Source organism: Natrix helvetica, assembly GCF_964273705.1.
Source record: "Natrix helvetica genome assembly, chromosome: W".
Lineage (NCBI taxonomy): Eukaryota > Metazoa > Chordata > Lepidosauria > Squamata > Natricidae > Natrix > Natrix helvetica.
In genome coordinates, this window is record NC_138555.1 from 2,957,659 (window position 1) to 2,984,823 (window position 27,165).

Below are 27,165 nucleotides of genomic sequence, written 5' to 3' on the forward strand. Positions count from 1 at the left end.
GGGTTAGGGTTAGGGCCTTTGTCTTTTTCTAGCTGATCAGGAATGGGGATATCAGACACTGTAGCCCACTTCTGTAAATGAGCCATGATTGAATGCATATCACTCTTCAAAGTGAAGTCATCCTGAACTCCATCTAGCGTACCATAACTTAGCATGTTTATGATTATTTTTCTCTCTGATTTGAATATAAGATAATATATTCAAATATATAATATCTGTATATTGGAAGCGGAAAGGGTTAGGGTTAGGGTTAGGGTTAGGGCCTTTGTCTTTTGCTAGCTGATCAGGAATGGGGATATCAGACACTGTAGCCCAGTTCTGTAAAAGAGCCATGATTGAATGCATATCACCCTTCAAAGTGAAGTCATCCTGAACTCCATCTAGCGTACCATAACTTAGCATGTTTATGATTATTTTTCTCTCTGATTTGAATATAAGATAATATATTCAAATATATAATATCTGTATATTGGAAGCGGAAAGGGTTAGGGTTAGGGTTAGGGTTAGGGCCTTTGTCTTTTGCTAGCTGATCAGGAATGGCGATATCAGACACTGTAGCCCAGTTCTGTAAAAGAGCCATGATTGAATGCATATCACCCTTCAAAGTGAAGTCATCCTGAACTCCATCTAGCGTACCATAACTTAGCATGTTTATGATTATTTTTCTCTCTGATTTGAATATAAGATAATATATTCAAATATATAATATCTGTATATTGGAAGCGGAAAGGGTTAGGGTTAGGGTTAGGGTTAGGGCCTTTGTCTTTTGCTAGCTGATCAGGAATGGGGATATCAGACACTGTAGCCCAGTTCTGTAAATGAGCCATGATTGAATGCATATCACTCTTCAAAGTGAAGTCATCCTGAACTCCATCTAGCGTTCCATAACTTAGCATGTTTATGATTATTTTTCTCTCTGATTTGAATATAAGATAATATATTCAAATATATAATATCTCTATATTGTAAGCGGAAAGGGTTAGGGTTAGGGTTAGGATTAGGGTTAGGGCCTTTGTCTTTTGCTAGCTGATCAGGAATGGGGATATCAGACACTGTAGCCCAGTTCTGTAAATGAGCCATGATTGAATGCATATCACTCTTCAAAGTGAAGTCATCCTGAACTCCATCTAGCGTACCATAACTTAGCATGTTTATGATTATTTTTCTCTCTGATTTGAATATAAGATAATATATTCAAATATATAATATCTGTATATTGTAAGCGGAAAGGGTTAGGGTTAGGGTTAGGGTTAGGGCCTTTGTCTTTTGCTAGCTGATCAGGAATGGGGATATCAGACACTGTAGCCCAGTTCTGTAAATGAGCCATGATTGAATGCATATCACTCTTGAAAGCGAAGTCATCCTGAACTCCATCTAGCGTACCATAACTTAGCATGTTTATGATTATTTTTCTCTCTGATTTGAATATAAGATAATATATTCAAATATATAATATCTGTATATTGGAAGCGGAAAGGGTTAGGGTTAGGGTTAGGGTTAGGGTTAGGGCCTTTGTCTTTTGCTAGCTGATCAGGAATGGGGATATCAGACACTGTAGCCCAGTTCTGTAAATGAGCCATGATTGAATGCATATCACTCTTCAAAGTGAAGTCATCCTGAACTCCATCTAGCGTTCCATAACTTAGCATGTTTATGATTATTTTTCTCTCTGATTTGAATATAAGATAATATATTCAAATATATAATATCTCTATATTGTAAGCGGAAAGGGTTAGGGTTAGGGTTAGGGTTAGGGCCTTTGTCTTTTGCTAGCTGATCAGGAATGGGGATATCAGACACTGTAGCCCAGTTCTGTAAATGAGCCATGATTGAATGCATATCACTCTTCAAAGCGAAGTCATCCTGAACTCCATCTAGCGTACCATAACTTAGCATGTTTATGATTATTTTTCTCTCTGATTTGAATATAAGATAATATATTCAAATATATAATATCTGTATATTGGAAAAGGAAAGGGTTAGGGTTAGGATTAGGATTTATTCTTCGCATTTCTAAACCGCCCCCTTTCCCAAAAAGGGACTCGGGACTAGGGTTAGGGTTAGGGTTAGGGCCTTTGTCTTTTGCTAGCTGTTCAGGAATTGGGATATCAGACACTGTAGCCCCGTTCTGTAAATGAGCCATGATTGAATGCATATCACTCTTCAAAGTGAAGTGATCCTGAACCCCATCTAGCTTACCATAACTTAGCATGCTTATGATTATTTTTCTCTCTGATTTGAATATAAGATAATATATTCAAATATATAATATCTGTATATTGTAAGCGGAAAGGGTTAGGGTTAGGGTTAGTGTTAGGTCCTTTGTCTTTTGCTAGCTAATCCGGAATGGGGATATCAGACACTGTAGCCCAGTTCTGTAAATGAGCCATGATTGAATGCATATCACTCTTCAAAGTAAAGTGATCCTGAAACCCATCTAGCTTACCATAACTTAGCATGCTTATGATTATTTTTCTCTCTGATTTGAATATAAGATAATATATTCAAATATATAATATCTGTATATTGTAAGCGGAAAGGGTTAGGTTTAGGGTTAGGATTAGGGTTAGGGCCTTTGTCTTTTGCTAGCTGATCAGGAATGGGGATATCAGACACTGTAGCCCAGTTCTGTAAATGAGCCATGATTGAATGCATATCACTCTTCAAAGTGAAGTCATCCTGAACTCCATCTAGCGTTCCATAACTTAGCATGTTTATGATTATTTTTCTCTCTGATTTGAATATAAGATAATATATTCAAATATATAATATCTCTATATTGTAAGCGGAAAGGGTTAGGGTTAGGGTTAGGATTAGGGTTAGGGCCTTTGTCTTTTGCTAGCTGATCAGGAATGGGGATATCAGACACTGTAGCCCAGTTCTGTAAATGAGCCATGATTGAATGCATATCACTCTTCAAAGTGAAGTCATCCTGAACTCCATCTAGCGTACCATAACTTAGCATGTTTATGATTATTTTTCTCTCTGATTTGAATATAAGATAATATATTCAAATATATAATATCTGTATATTGGAAGCGGAAAGGGTTAGGGTTAGGGTTAGGGTTAGGGCCTTTGTCTTTTGCTAGCTGATCAGGAATGGGGATATCAGACACTGTAGCCCAATTCTGTAAATGAGCCATGATTGAATGCATATCACTCTTCAAAGTGAAGTCATCCTGAACTCCATCTAGCGTTCCATAACTTAGCATGTTTATGATTATTTTTCTCTCTGATTTGAATATAAGATAATATATTCAAATATATAATATCTCTATATTGTAAGCGGAAAGGGTTAGGGTTAGGGTTAGGATTAGGGTTAGGGCCTTTGTCTTTTGCTAGCTGATCAGGAATGGGGATATCAGACACTGTAGCCCAGTTCTGTAAATGAGCCATGATTGAATGCATATCACTCTTCAAAGTGAAGTCATCCTGAACTCCATCTAGCGTACCATAACTTAGCATGTTTATGATTATTTTTCTCTCTGATTTGAATATAAGATAATATATTCAAATATATAATATCTGTATATTGGAAGCGGAAAGGGTTAGGGTTAGGGTTAGGGTTAGGGCCTTTGTCTTTTGCTAGCTGATCAGGAATGGGGATATCAGACACTGTAGCCCAGTTCTGTAAATGAGCCATGATTGAATGCATATCACTCTTCAAAGTGAAGTCATCCTGAACTCCATCTAGCGTTCCATAACTTAGCATGTTTATGATTATTTTTCTCTCTGATTTGAATATAAGATAATATATTCAAATATATAATATCTCTATATTGTAAGCGGAAAGGGTTAGGGTTAGGGTTAGGATTAGGGTTAGGGCCTTTGTCTTTTGCTAGCTGATCAGGAATGGGGATATCAGACACTGTAGCCCAGTTCTGTAAATGAGCCATGATTGAATGCATATCACTCTTCAAAGTGAAGTCATCCTGAACTCCATCTAGCGTACCATAACTTAGCATGTTTATGATTATTTTTCTCTCTGATTTGAATATAAGATAATATATTCAAATATATAATATCTGTATATTGTAAGCGGAAAGGGTTAGGGTTAGGGTTAGGGTTAGGGCCTTTGTCTTTTGCTAGCTGATCAGGAATGGGGATATCAGACACTGTAGCCCAGTTCTGTAAATGAGCCATGATTGAATGCATATCACTCTTCAAAGCGAAGTCATCCTGAACTCCATCTAGCGTACCATAACTTAGCATGTTTATGATTATTTTTCTCTCTGATTTGAATATAAGATAATATATTCAAATATATAATATCTGTATATTGGAAGCGGAAAGGGTTAGGGTTAGGGTTAGGGTTAGGGTTAGGGCCTTTGTCTTTTGCTAGCTGATCAGGAATGGGGATATCAGACACTGTAGCCCAGTTCTGTAAATGAGCCATGATTGAATGCATATCACTCTTCAAAGTGAAGTCATCCTGAACTCCATCTAGCGTTCCATAACTTAGCATGTTTATGATTATTTTTCTCTCTGATTTGAATATAAGATAATATATTCAAATATATAATATCTCTATATTGTAAGCGGAAAGGGTTAGGGTTAGGGTTAGGGTTAGGGCCTTTGTCTTTTGCTAGCTGATCAGGAATGGGGATATCAGACACTGTAGCCCAGTTCTGTAAATGAGCCATGATTGAATGCATATCACTCTTCAAAGCGAAGTCATCCTGAACTCCATCTAGCGTACCATAACTTAGCATGTTTATGATTATTTTTCTCTCTGATTTGAATATAAGATAATATATTCAAATATATAATATCTGTATATTGGAAAAGGAAAGGGTTAGGGTTAGGATTAGGATTTATTCTTCGCATTTCTAAACCGCCCCCTTTCCCAAAAAGGGACTCGGGACTAGGGTTAGGGTTAGGGTTAGGGCCTTTGTCTTTTGCTAGCTGTTCAGGAATGGGGATATCAGACACTGTAGCCCCGTTCTGTAAATGAGCCATGATTGAATGCATATCACTCTTCAAAGTGAAGTGATCCTGAACCCCATCTAGCTTACCATAACTTAGCATGCTTATGATTATTTTTCTCTCTGATTTGAATATAAGATAATATATTCAAATATATAATATCTGTATATTGTAAGCGGAAAGGGTTAGGGTTAGGGTTAGTGTTAGGTCCTTTGTCTTTTGCTAGCTAATCCGGAATGGGGATATCAGACACTGTAGCCCAGTTCTGTAAATGAGCCATGATTGAATGCATATCACTCTTCAAAGTAAAGTGATCCTGAAACCCATCTAGCTTACCATAACTTAGCATGCTTATGATTATTTTTCTCTCTGATTTGAATATAAGATAATATATTCAAATATATAATATCTGTATATTGTAAGCGGAAAGGGTTAGGACTAGGGTTAGGGCCTTTGTCTTTTGCTAGCTGATCAGGAATGGGGATATCAGACACTGTAGCCCAGTTCTGTAAATGAGCCATGATTCAATGCATATCACTCTTCAAAGCGAAGTCATCCTGAACTCCATCTAGCTTACCATAACTTAGCATGTTTATGATTATTTTTCTCTCTGATTTGAATATAAGATAATATATTCAAATATATAATATCTGTATATTGGAAAAGCAAAGGGTTAGGGTTAGGATTAGGATTTATTCTTCGCATTTCTAAACCGCCCCCTTTCCCAAAAAGGGACTCGGGACTAGGGTTAGGGTTAGGGTTAGGGCCTTTGTCTTTTGCTAGCTGTTCAGGAATGGGGATATCAGACACTGTAGCCCAGTTTTGTAAATGAGCCATGATTGAATGCATATCACTCTTCAAAGTGAAGTCGTCCTAAACTCCATCTAGCGTACCATAACTTAGCATGTTTATGATTATTTTTCTCTCTGATTTGAATATAAGATAATATATTCAAATATATAATATCTGTATATTGTAAGCGGAAAGGGTTAGGGTTAGGGTTAGGGTTAGGGTTAGGGTTAGGGCCTTTGTCTTTTGCTAGCTGATCAGGAATGGGGATATCAGACACTGTAGCCCAGTTCTGTAAATGAGCCATGATAGAATGCATATCACTCTTCAAATTGAAGTCATCCTGAACTCCATCTAGCTTACCATAACTTAGCATGTTTATGATTATTTTTCTCTCTGATTTGAATATAAGATAATATATTCAAATATATAATATCTGTATATTGGAAGCGGAAAGGGTTAGGGTTAGGGCCTTTGTCTTTTGCTCGCTGATCAGGAATGGGGATATCAGACACTGTAGCCCCGTTCTGTAAATGAGCCATGATTGAATGCATATCACTCTTCAAAGTGAAGTGATCCTGAACCCCATCTAGCTTACCATAACTTAGCATGCTTATGATTATTTTTCTCTCTGATTTGAATATAAGATATTATATTCAAATATATAATATCTGTATATTCTAAGCGGAAAGGGTTAGGGTTAGGGTTAGTGTTAGGTCCTTTGTCTTTTGCTAGCTCATCCGGAATGGGGATATCAGACACTGTAGCCCAGTTCTGTAAATGAGCCATGATTGAATGCATATCACTCTTCAAAGTAAAGTGATCCTGAAACCCATCTAGCTTACCATAACTTAGCATGCTTATGATTATTTTTCTCTCTGATTTGAATATAAGATAATATATTCAAATATATAATATCTGTATATTGTAAGCGGAAAGGGTTAGGGTTAGGGTTAGGGTTAGTGTTAGGTCCTTTGTCTTTTGCTAGCTGATCAGGAATGGGGATATCAGACACTGTAGCCCAGTTTTGTAAATGAGCCATGATTGAATGCATATCACTCTTCAAAGTGAAGTCATCCTAAACTCCATCTAGCGTACCATAACTTAGCATGTTTATGATTATTTTTCTCTCTGATTTGAATATAAGATAATATATTCAAATATATAATATCTGTATATTGTAAGCGGAAAGGGTTAGGGTTAGGGTTAGGGCCTTTGTCTTTTGCTACCTGATCAGGAATGGGGATATCAGACACTGTAGCCCAGTTCTGTAAATGAGCCATGATAGAATGCATATCACTCTTCAAAGTGAAGTCATCCTGAACTCCATCTAGCTTACCATAACTTAGCATGTTTATGATTATTTTTCTCTCTGATTTGAATATAAGATAATATATTCAAATATATAATATCTAGATATTGGAAGCGGAAAGGGTTAGGGTTACGGCCTTTGTCTTTTGCTCGCTGATCAGGAATGGGGATATCAGACACTGTAGCCCAGTTCTGTAAATGAGCCATGATTGAATGCATATCACTCTTCAAAGTGAAGTCATCCTGAACTCCATCTAGCGTACCATAACTTAGCATGTTTATGATTATTTTTCTCTCTGATTTGAATATAAGATGATACATTCAAATATATAATATCTGTATATTGGAAGCGGAAAGGGTTAGGGTTAGGGTTAGGGTTAGGGCCTTTGTCTTTTGCTAGCTGATCAGGAATGGGGATATCAGACACTGTAGCCCAGTTTTGTAAATGAGCCATGATTGAATGCATATCACTCTTCAAAGTGAAGTCATCCTAAACTCCATCTAGCGTACCATAACTTCGTATGTTTATGATTATTTTTCTCTCTGATTTGAATATAAGATAATATATTCAAATATATAATATCTGTATATTAGAAGCGGAAAGGGTTAGGGTTAGGGTTAGGGTTAGGGTTAGGGCCTTTGTCTTTTGCTAGCTGATCAGGAATGGGGATATCAGACACTGTAGCCCAGTTCTGTAAATGAGCCATGATTGAATGCATATCACTCTTCAAAGTGAAGTCATCCTGAACTCCATCTAGCGTACCATAACTTAGCATGTTTATGATTATTTTTCTCTCTGATTTGAATATAAGATAATATATTCAAATATATAATATCTGTATATTGGAAGCGGAAAGGGTTAGGGTTAGGGTTAGGGTTAGGGTTAGGGCCTTTGTCTTTTGCTAGCTGATCAGGAATGGGGATATCAGACACTGTAGCCCAGTTCTGTAAATGAGCCATGATTGAATGCATATCACTCTTCAAAGTGAAGTCATCCTGAACTCCATCTAGCGTTCCATAACTTAGCATGTTTATGATTATTTTTCTCTCTGATTTGAATATAAGATAATATATTCAAATATATAATATCTCTATATTGTAAGCGGAAAGGGTTAGGGTTAGGGTTAGGATTAGGGTTAGGGCCTTTGTCTTTTGCTAGCTGATCAGGAATGGGGATATCAGATACTGTAGCCCAGTTCTGTAAATGAGCCATGATTGAATGCATATCACTCTTCAAAGTGAAGTCATCCTGAACTCCATCTAGCGTACCATAACTTAGCATGTTTATGATTATTTTTCTCTCTGATTTGAATATAAGATAATATATTCAAATATATAATATCTGTATATTGTAAGCGGAAAGGGTTAGGGTTAGGGTTCGGGTTAGGGCCTTTGTCTTTTGCTAGCTGATCAGGAATGGGGATATCAGACACTGTAGCCCAGTTCTGTAAATGAGCCATGATTGAATGCATATCACTCTTCAAAGCGAAGTCATCCTGAACTCCATCTAGCGTACCATAACTTAGCATGTTTATGATTATTTTTCTCTCTGATTTGAATATAAGATAATATATTCAAATATATAATATCTGTATATTGGAAAAGGAAAGGGTTAGGGTTAGGGTTAGGGTTAGGGTTAGGGCCTTTGTCTTTTCCTAGCTGATCAGGAATGGGGATATCAGACACTGTAGCCCAGTTCTGTAAATGAGCCATGATTGAATGCATATCACCCTTCAAAATGAAGTCATCCTGAACTCCATCTAGCGTACCATAACTTAGCATGTTTATGATTATTTTTCTCTCTGATTTGAATATAAGATAATATATTCAAATATATAATATCTGTATATTGGAAGCGGAAAGGGTTAGGGTTAGGGTTAGGGTTAGGGTTAGGGCCTTTGTCTTTTGCTAGCTGATCAGGAATGGGGATATCAGACACTGTAGCCCAGTTCTGTAAATGAGCCATGATTGAATGCATATCACTCTTCAAAGTGAAGTCATCCTGAACTCCATCTAGCGTTCCATAACTTAGCATGTTTATGATTATTTTTCTCTCTGATTTGAATATAAGATAATATATTCAAATATATAATATCTGTATATTGGAAGCGGAAAGGGTTAGGGTTAGGGTTAGGGTTAGGGTTAGGGCCTTTGTCTTTTGCTAGCTGATCAGGAATGGGGATATCAGACACTGTAGCCCAGTTCTGTAAATGAGCCATGATTGAATGCATATCACTCTTCAAAGTGAAGTCATCCTGAACTCCATCTAGCGTTCCATAACTTAGCATGTTTATGATTATTTTTCTCTCTGATTTGAATATAAGATAATATATTCAAATATATAATATCTCTATATTGTAAGCGGAAAGGGTTAGGGTTAGGGTTAGGGTTAGGGCCTTTGTCTTTTTCTAGCTGATCAGGAATGGGGATATCAGACACTGTAGCCCAGTTCTGTAAATGAGCCATGATTGAATGCATATCACCCTTCAAAGTGAAGTCATCCTGAACTCCATCTAGCGTACCATAACTTAGCATGTTTATGATTATTTTTCTCTCTGATTTGAATATAAGATAATATATTCAAATATATAATATCTGTATATTGGAAGCGGAAAGGGTTAGGGTTAGGGTTAGGGTTAGGGTTAGGGCCTTTGTCTTTTGCTAGCTGATCAGGAATGGGGATATCAGACACTGTAGCCCAGTTCTGTATATGAGCCATGATTGAATGCATATCACTCTTCAAAGTGAAGTCATCCTGAACTCCATCTAGCGTTCCATAACTTAGCATGTTTATGATTATTTTTCTCTCTGATTTGAATATAAGATAATATATTCAAATATATAATATCTCTATATTGTAAGCGGAAAGGGTTAGGGTTAGGGTTAGGATTAGGGTTAGGGCCTTTGTCTTTTGCTAGCTGATCAGGAATGGGGATATCAGACACTGTAGCCCAGTTCTGTAAATGAGCCATGATTGAATGCATATCACTCTTCAAAGTAAAGTGATCCTGAACCCCATCTAGCTTACCATAACTTAGCATGCTTATGATTATTTTTCTCTCTGATTTGAATATAAGATAATATATTCAAATATATAATATCTGTATATTGTAAGCGGAAAGGGTTAGGGTTAGGGTTAGGGTTAGTGTTAGGTCCTTTGTCTTTTGCTAGCTAATCAGGAATGGGGATATCAGACACTGTAGCCCAGTTTTGTAAATGAGCCATGATTGAATGCATATCACTCTTCAAAGTGAAGTCGTCCTAAACTCCATCTAGTGTACCATAACTTAGCATGTTTATGATTATTTTTCTCTCTGATTTGAATATAAGATAATATATTCAAATATATAATATCTGTATATTGTAAGCGGAAAGGGTTAGGGTTAGGGTTCGGGTTAGGGCCTTTGTCTTTTGCTAGCTGATCAGGAATGGGGATATCAGACACTGTAGCCCAGTTCTGTAAATGAGCCATGATTGAATGCATATCACTCTTCAAAGCGAAGTCATCCTGAACTCCATCTAGCGTACCATAACTTAGCATGTTTATGATTATTTTTCTCTCTGATTTGAATATAAGATAATATATTCAAATATATAATATCTGTATATTGGAAAAGGAAAGGGTTAGGGTTAGGGTTAGGGTTAGGGCCTTTGTCTTTTTCTAGCTGATCAGGAATGGGGATATCAGACACTGTAGCCCAGTTCTGTAAATGAGCCATGATTGAATGCATATCACCCTTCAAAGTGAAGTCATCCTGAACTCCATCTAGCGTACCATAACTTAGCATGTTTATGATTATTTTTCTCTCTGATTTGAATATAAGATAATATATTCAAATATATAATATCTGTATATTGGAAGCGGAAAGGGTTAGGGTTAGGGTTAGGGTTAGGGTTAGGGCCTTTGTCTTTTGCTAGCTGATCAGGAATGGGGATATCAGACACTGTAGCCCAGTTCTGTATATGAGCCATGATTGAATGCATATCACTCTTCAAAGTGAAGTCATCCTGAACTCCATCTAGCGTTCCATAACTTAGCATGTTTATGATTATTTTTCTCTCTGATTTGAATATAAGATAATATATTCAAATATATAATATCTCTATATTGTAAGCGGAAAGGGTTAGGGTTAGGGTTAGGATTAGGGTTAGGGCCTTTGTCTTTTGCTAGCTGATCAGGAATGGGGATATCAGACACTGTAGCCCAGTTCTGTAAATGAGCCATGATTGAATGCATATCACTCTTCAAAGTGAAGTCATCCTGAACTCCATCTAGCGTTCCATAACTTAGCATGTTTATGATTATTTTTCTCTCTGATTTGAATATAAGATAATATATTCAAATATATAATATCTCTATCTTGTAAGCGGAAAGGGTTAGGGTTAGGGTTAGGATTAGGGTTAGGGCCTTTGTCTTTTGCTAGCTGATCAGGAATGGGGATATCAGACACTGTAGCCCAGTTCTGTAAATGAGCCATGATTGAATGCATATCACTCTTCAAAGTGAAGTCATCCTGAACCCCATCTAGCGTACCATAACTTAGCATGTTTATGATTATTTTTCTCTCTGATTTGAATATAAGATAATATATTCAAATATATAATATCTGTATATTGTAAGCGGAAAGGGTTAGGGTTAGGGTTAGGGTTAGGGCCTTTGTCTTTTGCTAGCTGATCAGGAATGGGGATATCAGACACTGTAGCCCAGTTCTGTAAATGAGCCATGATTGAATGCATATCACTCTTCAAAGCGAAGTCATCCTGAACTCCATCTAGCGTACCATAACTTAGCATGTTTATGATTATTTTTCTCTCTGATTTGAATATAAGATAATATATTCAAATATATAATATCTGTATATTGGAAAAGGAAAGTGTTAGGGTTAGGATTAGGATTTATTCTTCGCATTTCTAAACCGCCCCCTTTCCCAAAAAGGGACTCGGGACTAGGGTTAGGGTTAGGGTTAGGGCCTTTGTCTTTTGCTAGCTGTTCAGGAATGGGGATATCAGACACTGTAGCCCCGTTCTGTAAATGAGCCATGATTGAATGCATATCACTCTTCAAAGTGAAGTGATCCTGAACCCCATCTAGCTTACCATAACTTAGCATGCTTATGATTATTTTTCTCTCTGATTTGAATATAAGATAATATATTCAAATATATAATATCTGTATATTGTAAGCGGAAAGGGTTAGGGTTAGGGTTAGTGTTAGGTCCTTTGTCTTTTGCTAGCTAATCCGGAATGGGGATATCAGACACTGTAGCCCAGTTCTGTAAATGAGCCATGATTGAATGCATATCACTCTTCAAAGTAAAGTGATCCTGAAACCCATCTAGCTTACCATAACTTAGCATGCTTATGATTATTTTTCTCTCTGATTTGAATATAAGATAATATATTCAAATATATAATATCTGTATATTGTAAGCGGAAAGGGTTAGGGTTAGGGTTAGGATTAGGGTTAGGGCCTTTGTCTTTTGCTAGCTGATCAGGAATGGGGATATCAGACACTGTAGCCCAGTTCTGTAAATGAGCCATGATTGAATGCATATCACTCTTCAAAGCGAAGTCATCCTGAACTCCATCTAGCTTACCATAACTTAGCATGTTTATGATTATTTTTCTCTCTGATTTGAATATAAGATAATATATTCAAATATATAATATCTGTATATTGGAAAAGGAAAGGGTTAGGGTTAGGATTAGGATTTATTCTTCGCATTTCTAAACCGCCCCCTTTCCCAAAAAGGGACTCGGGACTAGGGTTAGGGTTAGGGTTAGGGCCTTTGTCTTTTGCTAGCTGTTCAGGAATGGGGATATCAGACACTGTAGCCCAGTTTTGTATATGAGCCATGATTGAATGCATATCACTCTTCAAAGTGAAGTCGTCCGAAACTCCATCTAGCGTACCATAACTTAGCATGTTTATGATTATTTTTCTCTCTGATTTGAATATAAGATAATATATTCAAATATATAATATCTGTATATTGTAAGCAGAAAGGGTTAGGGTTAGGGTTAGGGTTAGGGTTAGGGTTAGGGCCTTTGTCTTTTGCTAGCTGATCAGGAATGGGGATATCAGACACTGTAGCCCAGTTCTGTAAATGAGCCATGATAGAATGCATATCACTCTTCAAAGTGAAGTCATCCTGAACTCCATCTAGCTTACCATAACTTAGCATGTTTATGATTATTTTTCTCTCTGATTTGAATATAAGATAATATATTCAAATATATAATATCTGTATATTGGAAGCGGAAAGGGTTAGGGTTAGGGCCTTTGTCTTTTGCTCGCTGATCAGGAATGGGGATATCAGACACTGTAGCCCCGTTCTGTAAATGAGCCATGATTGAATGCATATCACTCTTCAAAGTGAAGTGATCCTGAACCCCATCTAGCTTACCATAACTTAGCATGCTTATGATTATTTTTCTCTCTGATTTGAATATAAGATATTATATTCAAATATATAATATCTGTATATTCTAAGCGGAAAGGGTTAGGGTTAGGGTTAGTGTTAGGTCCTTTGTCTTTTGCTAGCTAATCCGGAATGGGGATATCAGACACTGTAGCCCAGTTCTGTAAATGAGCCATGATTGAATGCATATCACTCTTCAAAGTAAAGTGATCCTGAAACCCATCTAGCTTACCATAACTTAGCATGCTTATGATTATTTTTCTCTCTGATTTGAATATAAGATAATATATTCAAATATATAATATCTGTATATTGTAAGCGGAAAGGGTTAGGGTTAGGGTTAGGGTTAGTGTTAGGTCCTTTGTCTTTTGCTAGCTGATCAGGAATGGGGATATCAGACAGTGTAGCCCAGTTTTGTAAATGAGCCATGATTGAATGCATATCACTCTTCAAAGTGAAGTCATCCTAAACTCCATCTAGCGTACCATAACTTAGCATGTTTATGATTATTTTTCTCTCTGATTTGAATATAAGATAATATATTCAAATATATAATATCTGTATATTGTAAGCGGAAAGGGTTAGGGTTAGGGTTAGGGCCTTTGTCTTTTGCTAGCTGATCAGGAATGGGGATATCAGACACTGTAGCCCAGTTCTGTAAATGAGCCATGATAGAATGCATATCACTCTTCAAAGTGAAGTCATCCTGAACTCCATCTAGCTTACCATAACTTAGCATGTTTATGATTATTTTCTCTCTGATTTGAATATAAGATAATATATTCAAATATATAATATCTAGATATTGGAAGCGGAAAGGGTTAGGGTTACGGCCTTTGTCTTTTGCTCGCTGATCAGGAATGGGGATATCAGACACTGTAGCCCAGTTCTGTAAATGAGCCATGATTGAATGCATATCACTCTTCAAAGTGAAGTCATCCTGAACTCCATCTAGCGTACCATAACTTAGCATGTTTATGATTATTTTTCTCTCTGATTTGAATATAAGATAATACATTCAAATATATAATATCTGTATATTGGAAGCGGAAAGGGTTAGGGTTAGGGTTAGGGTTAGGGCCTTTGTCTTTTGCTAGCTGATCAGGAATGGGGATATCAGACACTGTAGCCCAGTTTTGTAAATGAGCCATGATTGAATGCATATCACTCTTCAAAGTGAAGTCATCCTAAACTCCATCTAGCGTACCATAACTTCGTATGTTTATGATTATTTTTCTCTCTGATTTGAATATAAGATAATATATTCAAATATATAATATCTGTATATTGGAAGCGGAAAGGGTTAGGGTTAGGGTTAGGGTTAGGGTTAGGGCCTTTGTGTTTTGCTAGCTGATCAGGAATGGGGATATCAGACACTGTAGCCCAGTTCTGTAAATGAGCCATGATTGAATGCATATCACTCTTCAAAGTGAAGTCATCCTGAACTCCATCTAGCGTTCCATAACTTAGCATGTTTATGATTATTTTTCTCTCTGATTTGAATATAAGATAATATATTCAAATATATAATATCTCTATATTGTAAGCGGAAAGGGTTAGGGTTAGGGTTAGGATTAGGGTTAGGGCCTTTGTCTTTTGCTAGCTGATCAGGAATGGGGATATCAGATACTGTAGCCCAGTTCTGTAAATGAGCCATGATTGAATGCATATCACTCTTCAAAGTGAAGTCATCCTGAACTCCATCTAGCGTACCATAACTTAGCATGTTTATGATTATTTTTCTCTCTGATTTGAATATAAGATAATATATTCAAATATATAATATCTGTATATTGTAAGCGGAAAGGGTTAGGGTTAGGGTTCGGGTTAGGGCCTTTGTCTTTTGCTAGCTGATCAGGAATGGGGATATCAGACACTGTAGCCCAGTTCTGTAAATGAGCCATGATTGAATGCATATCACTCTTCAAAGCGAAGTCATCCTGAACTCCATCTAGCGTACCATAACTTAGCATGTTTATGATTATTTTTCTCTCTGATTTGAATATAAGATAATATATTCAAATATATAATATCTGTATATTGGAAAAGGAAAGGGTTAGGGTTAGGGTTAGGGTTAGGGCCTTTGTCTTTTTCTAGCTGATCAGGAATGGGGATATCAGACACTGTAGCCCAGTTCTGTAAATGAGCCATGATTGAATGCATATCACCCTTCAAAGTGAAGTCATCCTGAACTCCATCTAGCGTACCATAACTTAGCATGTTTATGATTATTTTTCTCTCTGATTTGAATATAAGATAATATATTCAAATATATAATATCTGTATATTGGAAGCGGAAAGGGTTAGGGTTAGGGTTAGGGTTAGGGCCTTTGTCTTTTGCTAGCTGATCAGGAATGGGGATATCAGACACTGTAGCCCAGTTCTGTAAATGAGCCATGATTGAATGCATATCACTCTTCAAAGTGAAGTCATCCTGAACTCCATCTAGCGTTCCATAACTTAGCATGTTTATGATTATTTTTCTCTCTGATTTGAATATAAGATAATATATTCAAATATATAATATCTGTATATTGGAAGCGGAAAGGGTTAGGGTTAGGGTTAGGATTAGGGTTAGGGCCTTTGTCTTTTGCTAGCTGATCAGGAATGGGGATATCAGACACTGTAGCCCAGTTCTGTAAATGAGCCATGATTGAATGCATATCACTCTTCAAAGTGAAGTCATCCTGAACTCCATCTAGCGTACCATAACTTAGCATGTTTATGATTATTTTTCTCTCTGATTTGAATATAAGATAATATATTCAAATATATAATATCTCTATATTGTAAGCGGAAAGGGTTAGGGTTAGGGTTAGGATTAGGGTTAGGGCCTTTGTCTTTTGCTAGCTGATCAGGAATGGGGATATCAGACACTGTAGCCCAGTTCTGTAAATGAGCCATGATTGAATGCATATCACTCTTCAAAGTGAAGTCATCCTGAACTCCATCTAGCGTACCATAACTTAGCATGTTTATGATTATTTTTCTCTCTGATTTGAATATAAGATAATATATTCAAATATATAATATCTCTATATTGTAAGCGGAAAGGGTTAGGGTTAGGGTTAGGATTAGGGTTAGGGCCTTTGTCTTTTGCTAGCTGATCAGGAATGGGGATATCAGACACTGTAGCCCAGTTCTGTAAATGAGCCATGATTGAATGCATATCACTCTTCAAAGTAAAGTGATCCTGAACCCCATCTAGCTTACCATAACTTAGCATGCTTACGATTATTTTTCTCTCTGATTTGAATATAAGATAATATATTCAAATATATAATATCTGTATATTGTAAGCGGAAAGGGTTAGGGTTAGGGTTAGGGTTAGGGCCTTTGTCTTTTGCTAGCTGATCAGGAATGGGGATATCAGACACTGTAGCCCAGTTCTGTAAATGAGCCATGATTGAATGCATATCACTCTTCAAAGCGAAGTCATCCTGAACTCCATCTAGCGTACCATAACTTAGCATGTTTATGATTATTTTTCTCTCTGATTTGAATATAAGATAATATATTCAAATATATAATATCTGTATATTGGAAAAGGAAAGGGTTAGGGTTAGGATTAGGATTTATTCTTCGCATTTCTAAACCACCCCCTTTCCCAAAAAGGGACTCGGGACTAGGGTTAGGGTTAGGGTTAGGGCCTTTGTCTTTTGCTAGCTGTTCAGGAATGGGGATATCAGACACTGTAGCCCCGTTCTGTAAATGAGCCATGATTGAATGCATATCACTCTTCAAAGTGAAGTGATCCTGAACCCCATCTAGCTTACCATAACTTAGCATGCTTATGATTATTTTTCTCTCTGATTTGAATATAAGATAATATATTCAAATATATAATATCTGTATATTGTAAGCGGAAAGGGTTAGGGTTAGGGTTAGTGTTAGGTCCTTTATCTTTTGCTAGCTAATCCGGAATGGGGATATCAGACACTGTAGCCCAGTTCTGTAAATGAGCCATGATTGAATGCATATCACTCTTCAAAGTAAAGTGATCCTGAACCCCATCTAGCTTACCATAACTTAGCATGCTTATGATTATTTTTCTCTCTGATTTGAATATAAGATAATATATTCAAATATATAATATCTGTATATTGTAAGCGGAAAGGGTTAGGGTTAGGGTTAGTGTTAGGTCCTTTATCTTTTGCTAGCTAATCCGGAATGGGGATATCAGACACTGTAGCCCAGTTCTGTAAATGAGCCATGATTGAATGCATATCACTCTTCAAAGTAAAGTGATCCTGAACCCCATCTAGCTTACCATAACTTAGCATGCTTATGATTATTTTTCTCTCTGATTTGAATATAAGATAATATATTCAAATATATAATATCTGTATATTGTAAGCGGAAAGGGTTAGGGTTAGGGTTAGGGTTAGTGTTAGGTCCTTTGTCTTTTGCTAGCTGATCAGGAATGGGGATATCAGACACTGTAGCCCAGTTCTGTAAATGAGCCATGATTGAATGCATATCACTCTTCAAAGCGAAGTCATCCTGAACTCCATCTAGCTTACCATAACTTAGCATGTTTATGATTATTTTTCTCTCTGATTTGAATATAAGATAATATATTCAAATATATAATATCTGTATATTGGAAAAGGAAAGGGTTAGGGTTAGGATTAGGATTTATTCTTCGCATTTCTAAACCGCCCCCTTTCCCAAAAAGGGACTCGGGACTAGGGTTAGGGTTAGGGTTAGGGCCTTTGTCTTTTGCTAGCTGTTCAGGAATGGGGATATCAGACACTGTAGCCCCGTTCTGTAAATGAGCCATGATTGAATGCATATCACTCTTCAAAGTAAAGTGATCCTGAACCCCATCTAGCTTACCATAACTTAGCATGCTTATGATTATTTTTCTCTCTGATTTGAATATAAGATAATATATTCAAATATATAATATCTGTATATTGTAAGCGGAAAGGGTTAGGGTTAGGGTTAGGGTTAGTGTTAGGTCCTTTGTCTTTTGCTAGCTGATCAGGAATGGGGATATCAGACACTGTAGCCCAGTTTTGTAAATGAGCCATGATTGAATGCATATCACTCTTCAAAGTGAAGTCGTCCTAAACTCCATCTAGCGTACCATAACTTAGCATGTTTATGATTATTTTTCTCTCTGATTTGAATATAAGATAATATATTCAAATATATAATATCTGTATATTGTAAGCGGAAAGGGTTAGGGTTAGGGTTAGGGTTAGGGTTAGGGCCTTTGTCTTTTGCTAGCTGATCAGGAATGGGGATATCAGACACTGTAGCCCAGTTCTGTAAATGAGCCATGATAGAATGCATATCACTCTTCAAAGTGAAGTCATCCTGAACTCCATCTAGCTTACCATAACTTAGCATGTTTATGATTATTTTTCTCTCTGATTTGAATATAAGATAATATATTCAAATATATAATATCTGTATATTGGAAGCGGAAAGGGTTAGGGTTAGGGCCTTTGTCTTTTGCTCGCTGATCAGGAATGGGGATATCAGACACTGTAGCCCCGTTCTGTAAATGAGCCATGATTGAATGCATATCACTCTTCAAAGTGTAGTGATCCTGAACCCCATTTGCTTACCATAACTTAGCATGCTTATGATTATTTTTCTCTCTGATTTGAATATAAGATATTATATTCAAATATATAATATCTGTATATTCTAAGTGGAAAGGGTTAGGGTTAGGGTTAGTGTTAGGTCCTTTGTCTTTTGCTAGCTAATCCGGAATGGGGATATCAGACACTGTAGCCCAGTTCTGTAAATGAGCCATGATTGAATGCATATCACTCTTCAAAGTAAAGTGATCCTGAAACCCATCTAGCTTACCATAACTTAGCATGCTTATGATTATTTTTCTCTCTGATTTGAATATAAGATAATATATTCAAATATATAATATCTGTATATTGTAAGCGGAAAGGGTTAGGGTTAGGGTTAGGGTTAGTGTTAGGTCCTTTGTCTTTTGCTAGCTGATCAGGAATGGGGATATCAGACACTGTAGCCCAGTTTTGTAAATGAGCCATGATTGAATGCATATCACTCTTCAAAGTGAAGTCATCCTAAACCCCATCTAGCGTACCATAACTTAGCATGTTTATGATTATTTTTCTCTCTGATTTGAATATAAGATAATATATTCAAATATATAATATCTGTATATTGTAAGCGGAAAGGGTTAGGGTTAGGGTTAGGGTTAGTGTTAGGTCCTTTGTCTTTTGCTAGCTGATCAGGAATGGGGATATCAGACACTGTAGCCCAGTTTTGTAAATGAGCCATGATTGAATGCATATCACTCTTCAAAGTGAAGTCGTCCTAAACTCCATCTAGTGTACCATAACTTAGCATGTTTATGATTATTTTTCTCTCTGATTTGAATATAAGATAATATATTCAAATATATAATATCTGTATATTGTAAGCGGAAAGGGTTAGGGTTAGGGTTAGGGTTAGGGTTAGGGCCTTTGTCTTTTGCTAGCTGATCAGGAATGGGGATATCAGACACTGTAGCCCAGTTCTGTAAATGAGCCATGATAGAATGCATATCACTCTTCAAAGTGAAGTCATCCTGAACTCCATCTAGCTTACCATAACTTAGCATGTTTATGATTATTTTTCTCTCTGATTTGAATATAAGATAATATATTCAAATATATAATATCTGGATATTGGAAGCGGAAAGGGTTAGGGTTAGGGCCTTTGTCTTTTGCTCGCTGATCAGGAATGGGGATATCAGACACTGTAGCCCAGTTCTGTAAATGAGCCATGATTGAATGCATATCACTCTTCAAAGTGAAGTCATCCTGAACTCCATCTAGCGTACCATAACTTAGCATGTTTATGATTATTTTTCTCTCTGATTTGAATATAAGATAATATATTCAAATATATAATATCTGTATATTGGAAGCGGAAAGGGTTAGGGTTAGGGTTAGGGTTAGGGTTAGGGCCTTTGTCTTTTGCTAGCTGATCAGGAATGGGGATATCAGACACTGTAGCCCAGTTCTGTAAATGAGCCATGATAGAATGCATATCACTCTTCAAAGTGAAGTCATCCTGAACTCCATCTAGCTTACCATAACTTAGCATGTTTATGATTATTTTTCTCTCTGATTTGAATATAAGATAATATATTCAAATATATAATATCTGTATATTGGAAGCGGAAAGGGTTAGTGTTAGGTCCTTTGTCTTTTGCTAGCTAATCTGGAATGGGGATATCAGACACTGTAGCCCAGTTCTGTAAATGAGCCATGATTGAATGCATATCACTCTTCAAAGTAAAGTGATCCTGAAACCCATCTAGCTTACCATAACTTAGCATGCTTATGATTATTTTTCTCTCTGATTTGAATATAAGATAATATATTCAAATATATAATATCTGTATATTGTAAGCGGAAAGGGTTAGGGTTAGGGTTAGGGTTAGTGTTAGGTCCTTTGTCTTTTGCTAGCTGATCAGGAATGGGGATATCAGACACTGTAGCCCAGTTTTGTAAATGAGCCATGATTGAATGCATATCACTCTTCAAAGTGAAGTCATCCTAAACCCCATCTAGCGTACCATAACTTAGCATGTTTATGATTATTTTTCTCTCTGATTTGAATATAAGATAATATATTCAAATATATAATATCTGGATATTGGAAGCGGAAAGGGTTAGGGTTAGGTTTAGGGTTAGGGTTAGGGCCTTTGTCTTTTTCTAGCTGATCAGGAATGGGGATATCAGACACTGTAGCCCAGTTCTGTAAATGAGCCATGATTGAATGCATATCACTCTTCAAAGTGAAGTCATCCTGAACTCCATCTAGCGTACCATAACTTAGCATGTTTATGATTATTTTTCTCTCTGATTTGAATATAAGATAATATATTCAAATATATAATATCTGTATATTGGAAGCGGAAAGGGTTAGGGTTAGGGTTAGGGTTAGGGTTAGGGCCTTTGTCTTTTGCTAGCTGATCAGGAATGGGGATATCAGACACTGTAGCCCAGTTCTGTAAATGAGCCATGATAGAATGCATATCACTCTTCAAAGTGAAGTCATCCTGAACTCCATCTAGCTTATCATAACTTAGCATGTTTATGATTATTTTTCTCTCTGATTTGAATATAAGATAATATATTCAAATATATAATATCTGTATATTGGAAGCGGAAAGGGTTAGTGTTAGGTCCTTTGTCTTTTGCTAGCTAATCTGGAATGGGGATATCAGACACTGTAGCCCAGTTCTGTAAATGAGCCATGATTGAATGCATATCACTCTTCAAAGTAAAGTGATCCTGAAACCCATCTAGCTTACCATAACTTAGCATGCTTATGATTATTTTTCTCTCTGATTTGAATATAAGATAATATATTCAAATATATAATATCTGTATATTGTAAGCGGAAAGGGTTAGGGTTAGGGTTAGGGTTAGTGTTAGGTCCTTTGTCTTTTGCTAGCTGATCAGGAATGGGGATATCAGACACTGTAGCCCAGTTTTGTAAATGAGCCATGATTGAATGCATATCACTCTTCAAAGTGAAGTCATCCTAAACCCCATCTAGCGTACCATAACTTAGCATGTTTATGATTATTTTTCTCTCTGATTTGAATATAAGATAATATATTCAAATATATAATATCTGGATATTGGAAGCGGAAAGGGTTAGGGTTAGGGTTAGGGCCTTTGTCTTTTGCTAGCTGATCAGGAATGGGGATATCAGACACTGTAGCCCAGTTCTGTAAATGAGCCATGATAGAATGCATATCACTCTTCAAAGTGAAGTCATCCTGAACTCAATCTAGCTTACCATAACTTAGCATGTTTATGATTATTTTTCTCTCTGATTTGAATATAAGATAATATATTCAAATATATAATATCTGGATATTGGAAGCGGAAAGGGTTAGGGTTAGGGCCTTTGTCTTTTGCTCGCTGATCAGGAATGGGGATATCAGACACTGTAGCCCGGTTCTGTAAATGAGCCATGATTGAATGCATATCACTCTTCAAAGTGAAGTCATCCTGAACTCCATCTAGCGTACCATAACTTAGCATGTTTATGATTATTTTTCTCTCTGATTTGAATATAAGATAATATATTTAAACATATAATATCTGTATATTGTAAGCGGAAAGGGTTAGGGTTAGGGTTAGGGTTAGGGCCTTTGTCTTTTGCTAGCTGATCAGGAATGGGGATATCAGACACTGTAGCCCAGTTCTGTAAATGAGCCATGATTGAATGCATATCACTCTTCAAAGCGAAGTCATCCTGAACTCCATCTAGCGTACCATAACTTAGCATGTTTATGATTATTTTTCTCTCTGATTTGAATATAAGATAATATATTCAAATATATAATATCTGTATATTGGAAAAGGAAAGGGTTAGGGTTAGGTTTAGGGTTAGGGTTAGGGCCTTTGTCTTTTTCTAGCTGATCAGGAATGGGGATATCAGACACTGTAGCCTAGTTCTGTAAATGAGCCATGATTGAATGCATATCACTCTTCAAAGTGAAGTCATCCTGAACTCCATCTAGCGTACCATAACTTAGCATGTTTATGATTATTTTTCTCTCTGATTTGAATATAAGATAATATATTCAAATATATAATATCTGTATATTGGAAGCGGAAAGCGTTAGGGTTAGGTTTAGGGTTAGGGTTAGGGCCTTTGTCTTTTGCTAGCTGATCAGGAATGGGGATATCAGACACTGTAGCCCAGTTCTGTAAATGAGCCATGATAGAATGCATATCACTCTTCAAAGTGAAGTCATCCTGAACTCCATCTAGCTTACCATAACTTAGCATGTTTATGATTATTTTTCTCTCTGATTTGAATATAAGATAATATATTCAAATATATAATATCTGTATATTGGAAGCGGAAAGGGTTAGGGTTAGGGCCTTTGTCTTTTGCTCGCTGATCAGGAATGGGGATATCAGACACTGTAGCCCCGTTCTGTAAATGAGCCATGATTGAATGCATATCACTCTTCAAAGTGAAGTGATCCTGAACCCCATTTGCTTACCATAACTTAGCATGCTTATGATTATTTTTCTCTCTGATTTGAATATAAGATATTATATTCAAATATATAATATCTGTATATTCTAAGCGGAAAGGGTTAGGGTTAGGGTTAGTGTTAGGTCCTTTGTCTTTTGCTAGCTAATCCGGAATGGGGATATCAGACACTGTAGCCCAGTTCTGTAAATGAGCCATGATTGAATGCATATCACTCTTCAAAGTAAAGTGATCCTGAAACCCATCTAGCTTACCATAACTTAGCATGCTTATGATTATTTTTCTCTCTGATTTGAATATAAGATAATATATTCAAATATATAATATCTGTATATTGTAAGCGGAAAGGGTTAGGGTTAGGGTTAGGGTTAGTGTTAGGTCCTTTGTCTTTTGCTAGCTGATCAGGAATGGGGATATCAGACACTGTAGCCCAGTTCTGTAAATGAGCCATGATTGAATGCATATCACTCTTCAAAGTAAAGTGATCCTGAAACCCATCTAGCTTACCATAACTTAGCATGCTTATGATTATTTTTCTCTCTGATTTGAATATAAGATAATACATTCAAATATATAATATCTGGATATTGGAAGCGGAAAGGGTTAGGGTTAGGGTTAGGGCCTTTGTCTTTTGCTAGCTGATCAGGAATGGGGATATCAGACACTGTAGCCCAGTTCTGTAAATGAGCCATGATAGAATGCATATCACTCTTCAAAGTGAAGTCATCCTGAACTCCATCTAGCTTACCATAACTTAGCATGTTTATGATTATTTTTCTCTCTGATTTGAATATAAGATAATATATTCAAATATATAATATCTGGATATTGGAAGCGGAAAGGGTTAGGGTTAGGGCCTTTGTCTTTTGCTCGCTGATCAGGAATGGGGATATCAGACACTGTAGCCCAGTTCTGTAAATGAGCCATGATTGAATGCATATCACTCTTCAAAGTGAAGTCGTCCTGAACTCCATCTAGCGTACCATAACTTAGCATGTTTATGATTATTTTTCTCTCTGATTTGAATATAAGATAATATATTTAAACATATAATATCTGTATATTGTAAGCGGAAGGGTTAGGGTTAGGGTTAGGATTAGGATTAGGGTTAGGGCCTTTGTCTTTTGCTAGCTGATCAGGAATGGGGATATCAGACACTGTAGCCCAGTTCTGTAAATGAGCCATGATTGAATGCATATCACTCTTCAAAGCGAAGTCATCCTGAACTCCATCTAGCGTACCATAACTTAGCATGTTTATGATTATTTTTCTCTCTGATTTGAATATAAGATAATATATTCAAATATATAATATCTGTATATTGGAAAAGGAAAGGGTTAGGGTTAGGTTTAGGGTTAGGGTTAGGGCCTTTGTCTTTTTCTAGCTGATCAGGAATGGGGATATCAGACACTGTAGCCTAGTTCTGTAAATGAGCCATGATTGAATGCATATCACTCTTCAAAGTGAAGTCATCCTGAACTCCATCTAGCGTACCATAACTTAGCATGTTTATGATTATTTTTCTCTCTGATTTGAATATAAGATAATATATTCAAATATATAATATCTGTATATTGGAAGCGGAAAGCGTTAGGGTTAGGTTTAGGGTTAGGGTTAGGGCCTTTGTCTTTTGCTAGCTGATCAGGAATGGGGATATCAGACACTGTAGCCCAGTTCTGTAAATGAGCCATGATAGAATGCATATCACTCTTCAAAGTGAAGTCATCCTGAACTCCATCTAGCTTACCATAACTTAGCATGTTTATGATTATTTTTCTCTCTGATTTGAATATAAGATAATATATTCAAATATATAATATCTGTATATTGGAAGCGGAAAGGGTTAGGGTTAGGGCCTTTGTCTTTTGCTCGCTGATCAGGAATGGGGATATCAGACACTGTAGCCCCGTTCTGTAAATGAGCCATGATTGAATGCATATCACTCTTCAAAGTGAAGTGATCCTGAACCCCATTTGCTTACCATAACTTAGCATGCTTATGATTATTTTTCTCTCTGATTTGAATATAAGATATTATATTCAAATATATAATATCTGTATATTCTAAGCGGAAAGGGTTAGGGTTAGGGTTAGTGTTAGGTCCTTTGTCTTTTGCTAGCTAATCCGGAATGGGGATATCAGACACTGTAGCCCAGTTCTGTAAATGAGCCATGATTGAATGCATATCACTCTTCAAAGTAAAGTGATCCTGAAACCCATCTAGCTTACCATAACTTAGCATGCTTATGATTATTTTTCTCTCTGATTTGAATATAAGATAATATATTCAAATATATAATATCTGTATATTGTAAGCGGAAAGGGTTAGGGTTAGGGTTAGGGTTAGTGTTAGGTCCTTTGTCTTTTGCTAGCTGATCAGGAATGGGGATATCAGACACTGTAGCCCAGTTCTGTAAATGAGCCATGATTGAATGCATATCACTCTTCAAAGTAAAGTGATCCTGAAACCCATCTAGCTTACCATAACTTAGCATGCTTATGATTATTTTTCTCTCTGATTTGAATATAAGATAATACATTCAAATATATAATATCTGGATATTGGAAGCGGAAAGGGTTAGGGTTAGGGTTAGGGCCTTTGTCTTTTGCTAGCTGATCAGGAATGGGGATATCAGACACTGTAGCCCAGTTCTGTAAATGAGCCATGATAGAATGCATATCACTCTTCAAAGTGAAGTCATCCTGAACTCCATCTAGCTTACCATAACTTAGCATGTTTATGATTATTTTTCTCTCTGATTTGAATATAAGATAATATATTCAAATATATAATATCTGGATATTGGAAGCGGAAAGGGTTAGGGTTAGGGCCTTTGTCTTTTGCTCGCTGATCAGGAATGGGGATATCAGACACTGTAGCCCAGTTCTGTAAATGAGCCATGATTGAATGCATATCACTCTTCAAAGTGAAGTCGTCCTGAACTCCATCTAGCGTACCATAACTTAGCATGTTTATGATTATTTTTCTCTCTGATTTGAATATAAGATAATATATTTAAACATATAATATCTGTATATTGTAAGCGGAAGGGTTAGGGTTAGGGTTAGGATTAGGATTAGGGTTAGGGCCTTTGTCTTTTGCTAGCTGATCAGGAATGGGGATATCAGACACTGTAGCCCAGTTCTGTAAATGAGCCATGATTGAATGCATATCACTCTTCAAAGCGAAGTCATCCTGAACTCCATCTAGCGTACCATAACTTAGCATGTTTATGATTATTTTTCTCTCTGATTTGAATATAAGATAATATATTCAAATATATAATATCTGTATATTGGAAAAGGAAAGGGTTAGGGTTAGGTTTAGGGTTAGGGTTAGGGCCTTTGTCTTTTTCTAGCTGATCAGGAATGGGGATATCAGACACTGTAGCCCAGTTCTGTAAATGAGCCATGATTGAATGCATATCACTCTTCAAAGTGAAGTCATCCTGAACTCCATCTAGCGTACCATAACTTAGCATGTTTATGATTATTTTTCTCTCTGATTTGAATATAAGATAATATATTCAAATATATAATATCTGTATATTGTAAGCGGAAAGGGTTAGAGTTAGGGTTAGGGTTAGGGTTAGGGCCTTTGTCTTTTGCTAGCTGATCAGGAATGGGGATATCAGACACTGTAGCCCAGTTCTGTAAATGAGCCATGATAGAATGCATATCACTCTTCAAAGTGAAGTCATCCTGAA